Here is a 10,456-nt window from a genome sequence, read left to right as displayed (position 1 = left end):
GAAAAGAATGGGATTAGTTACATACTGTCTTGATTTGGGGCTGCTATAACAGAATACCACAGACTAGCTTATAAACGACAGGAATTTTTCTCACAGTTCTGGAAGCTGGGATGTCCAAGATTAAGACAGTGGCAGATTCAGTGCCTGGTGAGGGCCTGCTTCCTGGTTCATAGATGGCCATCTTCGCACTGTGTCCTCATATGGTGGAACGGGTGAGCGAGCCCTCTGGGTCCCTTTTATAAAGGCACTAACCCAGTTCATGGGAGCTCCACCCTCATGACCTAAGCACCTTCCCGAAGCCCCACTTCCTAATACCATCACAGTGGGGATTAGATTTCAACATATGAATTTTTGGGAGACAAACATTCTGTCTATAGCACATATTATGTAATAAATACAATGATTTTTAAGAAGAAAAAAGTAAAACTGATGAATTTGCTGGATGTTATATCACCGATTTTTCTCCTTAAGAAACGTTCCTAGAGCCAGCCCTGATGGCCTAGTGTTTAAAAGTTTGGCGCACTCCGCTTCAGCCGCCCGGGTTCAGTTCCTGGATGTGGAACCACACCTCTCATATGTCAGTAGCCATGCTATGGTGGCAGCTCACATAGAAGAACTAGGACGTAACAACTAGAAAATACAACTACATACTGGGGCCTTGGGGAGGGAAAAAAAAAAAGAGAGGAAGATTGGCAACAGATGTTAGCTCAGGGCTAATCTTTCCCAGCAAAAAAATATATATATATTCCTAAAAGTTCCTTCTAATATTAACATACATTATGATTTCTCAAAAAATTAAAAATAGAAATACCGTGTAATCCAGCTATTCCTCTACTGGATATTCATCCAAAGAATATGAAATCAATAATTCAAAAAGATTTATGCACCCTTATGTTCATCACAGCATTATTCACAATAGCCAAGACATGGAAGCAACCCAAGTGCCCATCAATGGATTAATGGATAGAGATGTGGTATATATCTGTACAATGGAATACCACTCAGCCATAAAAAATACAAAATTGTGCCATTTGTGAGAAGATGCATGGACTTTGGGCATATTATGCTAAGCAAAATAAGTCAGGCTTGATGGAGAAACATGAATACTGTATGGTTTCACTCATGTGGAAGATAAACAAGTGGATAAGGAGAACAAATAGGTGGTTACCAGAGGGCAAGGGGGTGGGGGGACGGTGAAAGGGTTAAAGGGGCACATGTGTATGGTGATGGATAAAAACTGGATTATTGGTGGTGAACACAGTGCAGTCTATACAGAAACTGAAATAGAACGTACACCTAAAATTTACACAATGTTATAAGCCAGTATGACCTCAATAAAATAATTTAAAAAGATACAATTATGAAAACTATTGAGAAATTGATGATATGCTATTTTAAAAAACATTTAAAGTTTAGATGGCATGGGTTGATTTCCTACAGTATTCTCGTGTTCCTTCTTCCTGTGTTTTCTATGGTTTTAAAATTTCGTTTTATGTGCTTTAAAAGAGAATAAATCCGTATACCCCTACCCAGTTTAAGAAATTGAATGTTGCTGTCCCTTAAATGCTCCTGCCATAGCGTGGCCTTCCCTCTTACCCAGAGATAACCACTACCTTGAATGTTGTTAATTGTTCTTAAGAATATTATTAAATATGTTTTTGAACTTCATATAAATGAAATCACACTGTATATCTTCTTTGTGACATACTTCTTTTAGTCAACATTAAGTTTTAGAGGTTCATCCTTGTTGAGGTTTATAGCTATTCAGTAATTTTTACGACAGAATAGACTTTATTGCATTGTTTAAATATATACTTTATCCATGTTACTGTTGATGGATATTTCTTTATTACAACATAGCCACCATGAAAATTCCTGTACCTGTCCAACGTGCACATAGGCATGGGTTTCTCTAGGGTATATCTTGGAAATAGAATTGCAGGATTGGATCATTGGATGTGTACTAGGTGAAACCAAACTTTTCCAAAATGGTTCTACTAGTTTACAATCCCACCAGCAATGGATGAGAATTCCCTTGCTCTACAATCTCTTCAATATGTGGTAGTGTTCAAATTAAAAAATGTCACCTATTTTGTGTGACATAGTATTTTATTTTTTTTTAAGATTTTATTTATTTTTCCCCCAAAGTCCCAGTAGATAGTTGTCTGTCATAGTTGCACATCCTTCTAGTTGCTGTATGTGGGACGCGGCCTCAGCATGGCCGGAGAAGCGGTGCGTCGGTGCACACCCGGGATCCGAACCCGGGCCGCTGGCAGCGGAGCGCGCGCACTTAACCGCTAAGCCACGGGGCCGGCCCACATAGTATCTTATTATGCTTTTAATTTGCAATCCCTAAGTTACTAAAGAGGCTGAGCATGCACCTTAAGGGACAATGGTGTTTCCTCTTCTGGGAAGTGCATGTTTGTCTTTTTCCCATTTTTTCCCTTTAGTTATTCCTCTTTTGTGATTGATTTATAGGAGCTATTTACATATTTTGGATACTAATCTTTTCCAATTATCTATGTTGCAAACAATCTTCCAATTTAATGGCTTGGCTTTTCACTCTATTCAGTGTCTTGAGTTCTTATCGTAGTTGAATTTACCAATTTTTAAAATGGTTTGTGTTTTTTATATGTTTAAGAAATCCATCCTTACTCTATACAATATTCTCCTATATTGTCCTCCAAAAGTTTTATGGTTTCGTCTTTTGCATCTAGGTCTTTAATCCACCTAAAGTTGATTTTTATTTGGTGGGAAGAAGGGATCCAATTTCATTGTTTTCCACATAGATACTAATTGTCCTAGTATGATTTATTAAAAGACCCATCCTGTTCAAACCATCTGTCTGTCTAAACTGTCTTGGTGTGTACTTAGTCTGTTTCTGGGTTCTTTATTCTCTTCTTTTGGTCTATTTTCTCTTCTTCTGCTAAGCATACCACATTAATTGCTAGACTTTTATTGTATTTTGAGTATCTGGTAAAGCAACTCCCCCTCACCTTATTCTTTTTCAACAATGTTTTGGCTATTTTTGGCCCTTTGTTCTTCCATAAAATATTTAGATCTAGCTCATAAAAATAACCCAGCAAGGATTTTTGTTAAAGTTTCATTAAATCTATAGCTTAGTGTGGGGAGGACCTCATTTCTAACGTTTTGATATACAGAAATGAAATCACTTCTTCATTTCTTCACTTTTTCATATCAATTTTATATCCAGCAAACTTTGTAATCTTTCTTCATAATCTATTCATTTATGTGTAGGGTTCTTTGTTTTACATATAGACAATCATATCATGTACACATAATGCCAAGTTTGTTTATCCTTTTCAATTATTGACTTTTATTTCTGTGTTACTATACTCTGAGAAATTTGAGTAAGTTGCTGATTAAAGAATGATAACATCCTTGTCTGCTCTTGATCTTAAAAAAGGATGATTTCATTGTTTCACTAACAAGTATGATGTGTGTTATAATTTTTAAAAAAAAAAACTTTTATCAAGTTAAGGAAGTATCCTTCCATGTCTAGTTTGCTAAAAGATCTTATTATGAATGAACATGAAATAATAATAATTGGGATTATTCTCCCATTTTCTGTTCTTTCAGAGTATAGAATTACCTGTTCTACAAATATTTGGTAACACTCATCTGAACTGTGGTCGGGCCAGATGCTAGGGTGTTTCTATGTGGGAAGTTAGTTATGTACTTATTCAATTTCCTTAATTATAGGACTAGTCATGTGTTCTATTTCTTCTTGATTTAGTTTTGGTAAATTGTATTTTCCTAGGAACTTTCTTCAAATACAGTTATTAATAATATCTTATTTTTATCATTTGTTTAATTTCTGCTGTTCCTGGAGTGTGTCACCATTTTGTCTCCTGTATTGTTTATTTGTTCTCTATCTCTCTAGCCATCTTGTCATACGATTGTCTCTTTTTTACTCTTAAATAATGAACTTTTGGCTTCGTTGATTCCATTACATGTTCAATTTCTAATGAATTAATTTCTGTTCTTAGCTATATTGTTTCCTGCCTTTCTACTTTCTTTGGGTTTATTCTGCTATTCTTTTAGGTGATTTCATTAGCCTTTTAGCTGTAAACAGTTATATTGTATTTTAAAGAAATTAAGAGGAAAAACAAGAGTCTTTTATATTTACCTGGATAGTTAGCATTTCCTATGCTATCATTCCTTCCTGAAAGTCTGTATTTCCCTCTTGTATCATTTCTCTTCAGCCTACACACTGCTGGTGACAAATGATCTTAGTTTTCTTTTATCTGAAAATGTCTATTTCACCTTCATTCCTAAAGGATATCTTCATTGGATATAAGATTCTGGTGTGACAAGTTTATTTTTCCTTTTAGCACTTGCAAGATGTCCTAGTATCTTCCGGCCTTCATAGTTTCTGATCAATTTGCGGTCTTTGAATCATTATTTCCCTGCATTATTTTTTTCTGAATACTTGCAAGATTTTTTTTTCTTTTGTTTCCAATAGTTTTACTGTGGTGTGCCTAGGCATAGTTTTCTTATTTATCGTGTTTGGGTTTCCCTGAGATTTTTGATTTTCTAAATTTATATCTTTCACCATATTTGGGAATTTTTCAGACATTATTCTTTTAAATATTGTTTTCTGCCCCATTCTTTCCCCTCCTTCTGATAGTCCAATAACATGCATGTTAGACTTTTAGATTTTGCCCCACTTGCCCCTGAGATGCTTATTCATTTTCAAAAAATTTTTGTCTCTCTTCTTTACATAATTTTTATTTATCTGCTATCAAGTTTACTGACTTTCTTCTGTCATCTACATTCTGTTATTAAGCCTATCCAGTGAATTTTTCATATCAAATGTTATATTTTTCAGTTCTAGAATTTTCATTGATATATACAGTAAATTCTTGTTATTCATGATAATTATGTTCTATAAGATCACCATGAACACCGAATTCATGAATACCGAACCGTTGCTCCTAGAAAACATACAGGGTTAGGTTCTTGCAAGCTTCTGGTCACATTTTCAACAACGCATCAATACATAATCTTGTTTTATGTGTGTTTCTGTTAAAGACATGTTATTTAATACATGTTCTTGATTCGTTATCATTGAACTCATGGCCAAAAGCATTATAACTCATGCCTGAACAAATCTTATCTAACACACATATTTACTCCATAAGGTACATCACAGCCTCTTTGCACTTAGTAACACCAGACAGCGATTCAGCGCTATGTTTGGGCTCCATTTTATTTTATTTTATTTTTTTGCTGAGGACAATTCACCCTGAGCTAACATCTGCTGCCAATCTTCTTCATTTTTGTATGTGAGCTGGCACCACAGCATGGCCACTGACAGACAAGTGGTGTAGGTCCACACCCGGGAACCAAAACCAGGATGCCACAGAAGAAGTGGAGTGTACCAAACTTAACCTCTAGGCCACCGGGGCTGTCCCTGGGCACCATTTTAAATAGCAAAGTCAGCAACAAAGAGCAAAAAAAAAGTGAAAAACATGTCACTAAATATACCTCAAAAAGGACACTTGTTTATAGTATGAGAGCTGAAACAAGAAGGCAGAGGGTTGCCTTGTTCAGCCTCAGCTGAGAACCTGCGTGTGGGTAACTCAAATTTTCACATCTGTATATGTCTGCAAATGACCACAAAAACACCACACATATTGATTTTGGAATTACAAATAAAGTATAGCAAGTAGGAGAGTTTGCAGATATGGAATCAGCCAACAGTAAGGACCAACTGTGTGTGTGTGTGTGTTTATCTTTCTTTCCTCCTTCTCTCTCTGTTGAAATTTCTTATCTTTTAACTCACTGTAAGAGTATATTTATTTACCTCATTGAGCGTAATTGCAATAGCTGTTTTAAGTCCTTGTCTAATAATTCCAGCCCTCATCTCGAGGTTGGCTTCTGTTGATTTTTCTTTTCCCTTATGAATCGGTCACATTATCCTGGTTCTTTGTGTGTAAAGTAATTTTAGATTGCATCTGGATATGGTCAATATTATGTTATGGTGACTCTGAATTCTGTAATATTACTCCAAAGACTGTGTGCTTTTGTTTTATTAGGCAGTTAACTTGGTTAGACTCAAACTGCAAATATTGTCTCATCTGTGACGGATGGCAGGAGTAGTTTTTGAGGCCAGTATTTCAGCTTTGTTCTGACCCCAAGAGAGCTCTTAGTTGTCTGTCCACACACCCGCCCCCCAGCCCCTTCTCTCTGGTGAACTAGCTGGCCTCTGGTTTAACTTGTTGTTCTTAATTAAAATGAACTACCAGCCTCCTCTTACTTGCTTACCACCACCATCTCCATTGTTTTAGAGAGTACCCTTAGACTTGAACTTCCCCACACTCTGTTTCAAATAAAGTCAGTTCCTTTGGAGAGTGTGTCAGATCTCTGTGTTTTTATGAACTGCCTTGTCCCCCTGCGCAAAATCTCTAAGCCACTACTCTGGGTGCTGGGTGGGTGAGGGGTGGTAGCCTCTGATCTTCTCAGCTTGCCTCTTCCCAGCATGGAGCCTCTGCCCTGTGAGCGAGCTGGGGCAAGGACATTTGGGGTTCTGCTATTCTTGGCCTGCCATACTTGGGGTAGAGCCTCTTTCCACTGTATCCCTTGTTTAGGAGCTGAGAGGAGAGGAAGCCTTGTCTTCTTGGCCATACCTGCCCAGAGCGGAGCTTCCATCAAAGTAAGCTGGGGTTGGACGGCAGATATAGAGAGGGAGCAGGTCGTGGTGCAATGCCATAGACTCTCACTGTTCTAAGTTTTAGTAGATTTTCTAGAATAAATGTTTCTTCATCTGTGGCATCCTCTTAGGACAATTACCAAACTTTGATATTTAAAATAGTTTTCACCATTAAATTTGTTTCACTGGGAAGTGCTCCATGGAACTCCTTGTGCTGCCATCCTGGAGGTGAAACTTCACCTTCATTGTTCTTCTTTGCTTCTCTCTCTTTTTAAAAATTAGTAACAACTTTATTAAGATATAATTTACATACCATACAATTCACCCATGTCAAGTGTACAGTTCAATGGTTTTTATCATATTCACAGATATATGCAACCATCACCACAATCAATTTTAGAACATTTTCATCACTTGATAAAGAGACCCCATGTCCTTTAGCTATCGCCCCCCCATACTCCCCTCCCCAGCTCTAAGCAACCATTTATCTACTTTCTGTCTGAATAGACTGGCTTATTTTGAACACTTCATATAAATGGAATCATAGGATGTAGTCTTTTGTGACTGGTTACTTTTCACCTTTGTTCTTGAAAGATAGTGTTGCTGGTTATTGACTTCTAGGTTGACAGTTATTTTCTCTCAGAACACTGAAGATTATTCCTTTGTCTCCTGCCTTCACTTGTTGCTGTTGAAAGAAGTCAGTCATCTGTCTAATTGCTTTTCCTTTGTAGGAAATCTGTCTTTCCTCTTTGGCTGTTTATAAGGTCTCTTTTTCCTTGGTGCTCCACAATTTCACTATCACATGACCTAATGTGGCTTCCTTTCTTTTTATCACAACCGTCTTATGATATTGTGGGCTTTATAGATATGAGGATTGATGTTTTTCAATAATTCTGGAAAATATTATCTTTTTTCCATTCTATCTATTATCTCCTCCTGGAATTCTGATTAGATATATGTTAAGCCTTCTGACTCTAATTATCCATATCTCTTAATCTTGCTTTTGTTTTCTGTCGCTTTGTCTCTCTTGAATGCATTCTGGACAATTTCTTCAGATCTATGCTTTGATTCACTATTTTCTTTAGCTAAGCCTATTCTGTTTGCTTTGTCCATTGAGTTAATTTCAATTTTCATATATTTTCTTTCTAGAAGTTCTATTTAGTTCTTTTTTCAAATCTTCTTGGTCATTCTTTATAGACTCTTATCTCTTGCTCCTATTTTCAAGTATCTCTTTTATTCCTTTAAACAAATCAATCAGGTGAGGCTAGGTTAAGCTGTGGTAACAAACAACCTGAACATCTCAGTGGCTTAAAACAACAAAGATTTTTTTTCCACTGCCTGTTGGTTGAGCCTATGCTCTGTGTCATTGTCCCCACTCTGGGGCCCTGTCTGGAACTTTGTTGGTTGTAGTGGTAGAAGGAGAAAGAACCTGGTGAAGCTCACACTGGTTTAAAAGCTTCTGTTGAAATGTGACACCTCTCACACAAATCAAGCATGACTTTCAGAGGAGGGCGAAGTGTAGAGAGAGGAATAGATATCAGTCAATAGTAAAAATACCACTCATCATAAACAGTGTTAACTGATCTTTTGTTCCTGGCAATTACAATAAGTGAAGCCTTTGCCCGGGCCAGGCCTCCGGTGAGGCAAGCAAGGCACTCACTCTCAGAGGCACAAAATTTAAGGGGACAACAAAAAACTCATAATCTAGATAAATAATATTTTAAAGCAATACTTTAAAAAATCAAAATAAAGGTAAAAATCCATTATGAGTGAAATATGAACATTTTAAATTAAAAAAGGATCAATATTAGTGATTTTTTTTTTCTTTTGCTTCTGGCCCAGCATGGCTCGGCACAGCACTGGCCTTGGTAGGTGTAATTCTGCAGTCTCTTGTCTCTCCTGACTCTTCCGTGGTGCTTTATTTGCATACGTATTTTATAGCTTTGGATTGTGAGCTGCTCTTTTCCCTTAGAACTTTATCTGTGGAAGACCTCTGAGTCCTTAACCGAAGGGGCATACCTCTAGAGAGAATTTGTGTTTGCTTTGCCTGGCACCTGGGTGCACTACCAACCGGGAACGCTTTGCACTCGGTTGTTAAAGTTTTCTTGGGCTACTAAGGCAGTGGGAATTTGAGCATAAACCATGGAAGGCCTGGATTGTGGTTTCAGGTTCTCAGGAGAGATTATTTGTTTTCTTCTATTCAAGGTCAAGACAGGCCAGTTCCCTTGCTCCCTCCTTCCCTGACATGGGTTTTGGGTTTTGTTTTCTATGCTTTTATATTGAGGTTGTAGGTGGTCCCAACCACACGCAGAAACCCCCCCACTATCTTGGTAGGCCCTGGGTTCTACCTCCTGTCCCCTGCATCCTGGAAAACAGGCTGGGCAAAATTCAAGGACTCCTGTGTTTCACAGAAACCCTTGGGGAGAAAAGCTGACCTTGGCACTCACTTATCTCCTAGGCTTCCTGATTTTACTTTATTTTTGGCCTCTGTATGAATACTTCTATTTGTGCCAGCTCAGCAGTGTTCTTTAAAAAAAATTTTTTTTTCTCTTTTTGGTGAGGAAGATTGGCCCTGAGCTAACATCTGTGCCCATCTTCCTCTATTTTGTATGTGGGATGCCACCAAAGCATGGCTTAATGAGCGGTGTATATGTCCGTGCCCAGGATCCGAACGTACAAACCCCGGACCGCCAAAGCAGAGTTTCACGAACTTAACCACTATGCCACTGGGTTGGCCCCTTTAAAAAGTTTTTTTTTTTACAAAATATTTCATCCAGGATTTTAGTCTTTTCGATTAAGAGAGCTATTTAGGATATCTAGTTTGCTGTATGGCCATCCCACCTCCTGGTTGTGGCTTTTATCCTTTTTATTTTGTCAGGTTTTATAATATTTACTTTCTGTTCTGCAGATATAATCCCTCCAGTTAGTAGTCTTATTCATGTATTTTAATGGCTCATCTCTAGTCTTACCACTGCTTCTCCACTGTCATCTTTTTTATTCATCTCCCTAGTACATTTCAGAAAAGGCTCATAATTGCTTTATTATATTCCCTGAATTCTTTTATTTTTGAGAATATCTTCCTGTAGCCTTTAAAATTGAAGCACATCTTGGCTGGATATTTCTTTTCCTCAGAATTTTGTAGACATTGCTTGATTTCTGTGTTAGTCAAGGTTCTCCAGAGAAACAGAACCAGTAGGATATATATAAATAGAAGGAGATTTACTATGAGGAATTGGCTTATGGGATTATGGAGGCTGAGAAATCCCACAGTCTGCCGTCTGCAAGCTGGAGACCCAAGAAAGCCAGTGGTGTAATTCAGCCCAAGTCCGAAGGCCTAAGAACTAGGGGAGCTGATGGTCTAAATCCCAGTTTGAAGGCAAAGAAGATGAGATGAGATGTCCCAGCTCAAGCAAGTGAGGCAGGGAAAAAGGGGCAAATTCCTCCTTCCTCTACCTTTTGTTCTGTTCATGCTCTCAGAGGGTTGGGTGATGCCCACTCACATGGGGAAGGGCAATTTCCTTTACTGAGTCTGCCAGTTCACATGCTAATCTTATCCAGAAACACCCAGAAATGATGTTTAATCTGGGCACCCATGGCCAGGCAAGTTGACACATAAAATTAACCATGACAAGTCCACCCCTTGTCAACTTGGCACCTATATGCATTTCCTTAAACCATACTTAATCTCCAAATACAGTAACAAGGTCTTAATTCTGCCTAGCATGATACAACTGGCCCATGTACAACCGATTTGCACTAACCCCTTCCTCAGAAGAGGAG

This window comes from Ceratotherium simum, chromosome 16 (genome assembly GCF_057802395.1).
Source record: "Ceratotherium simum simum isolate JZ-2026a chromosome 16, ASM5780239v1, whole genome shotgun sequence".
In the NCBI taxonomy this organism is placed as follows: Eukaryota; Metazoa; Chordata; class Mammalia; order Perissodactyla; family Rhinocerotidae; genus Ceratotherium; species Ceratotherium simum.
The sequence above is the reverse complement of the archived record's forward strand: the minus strand, read 5'-3'. Positions refer to the sequence as shown.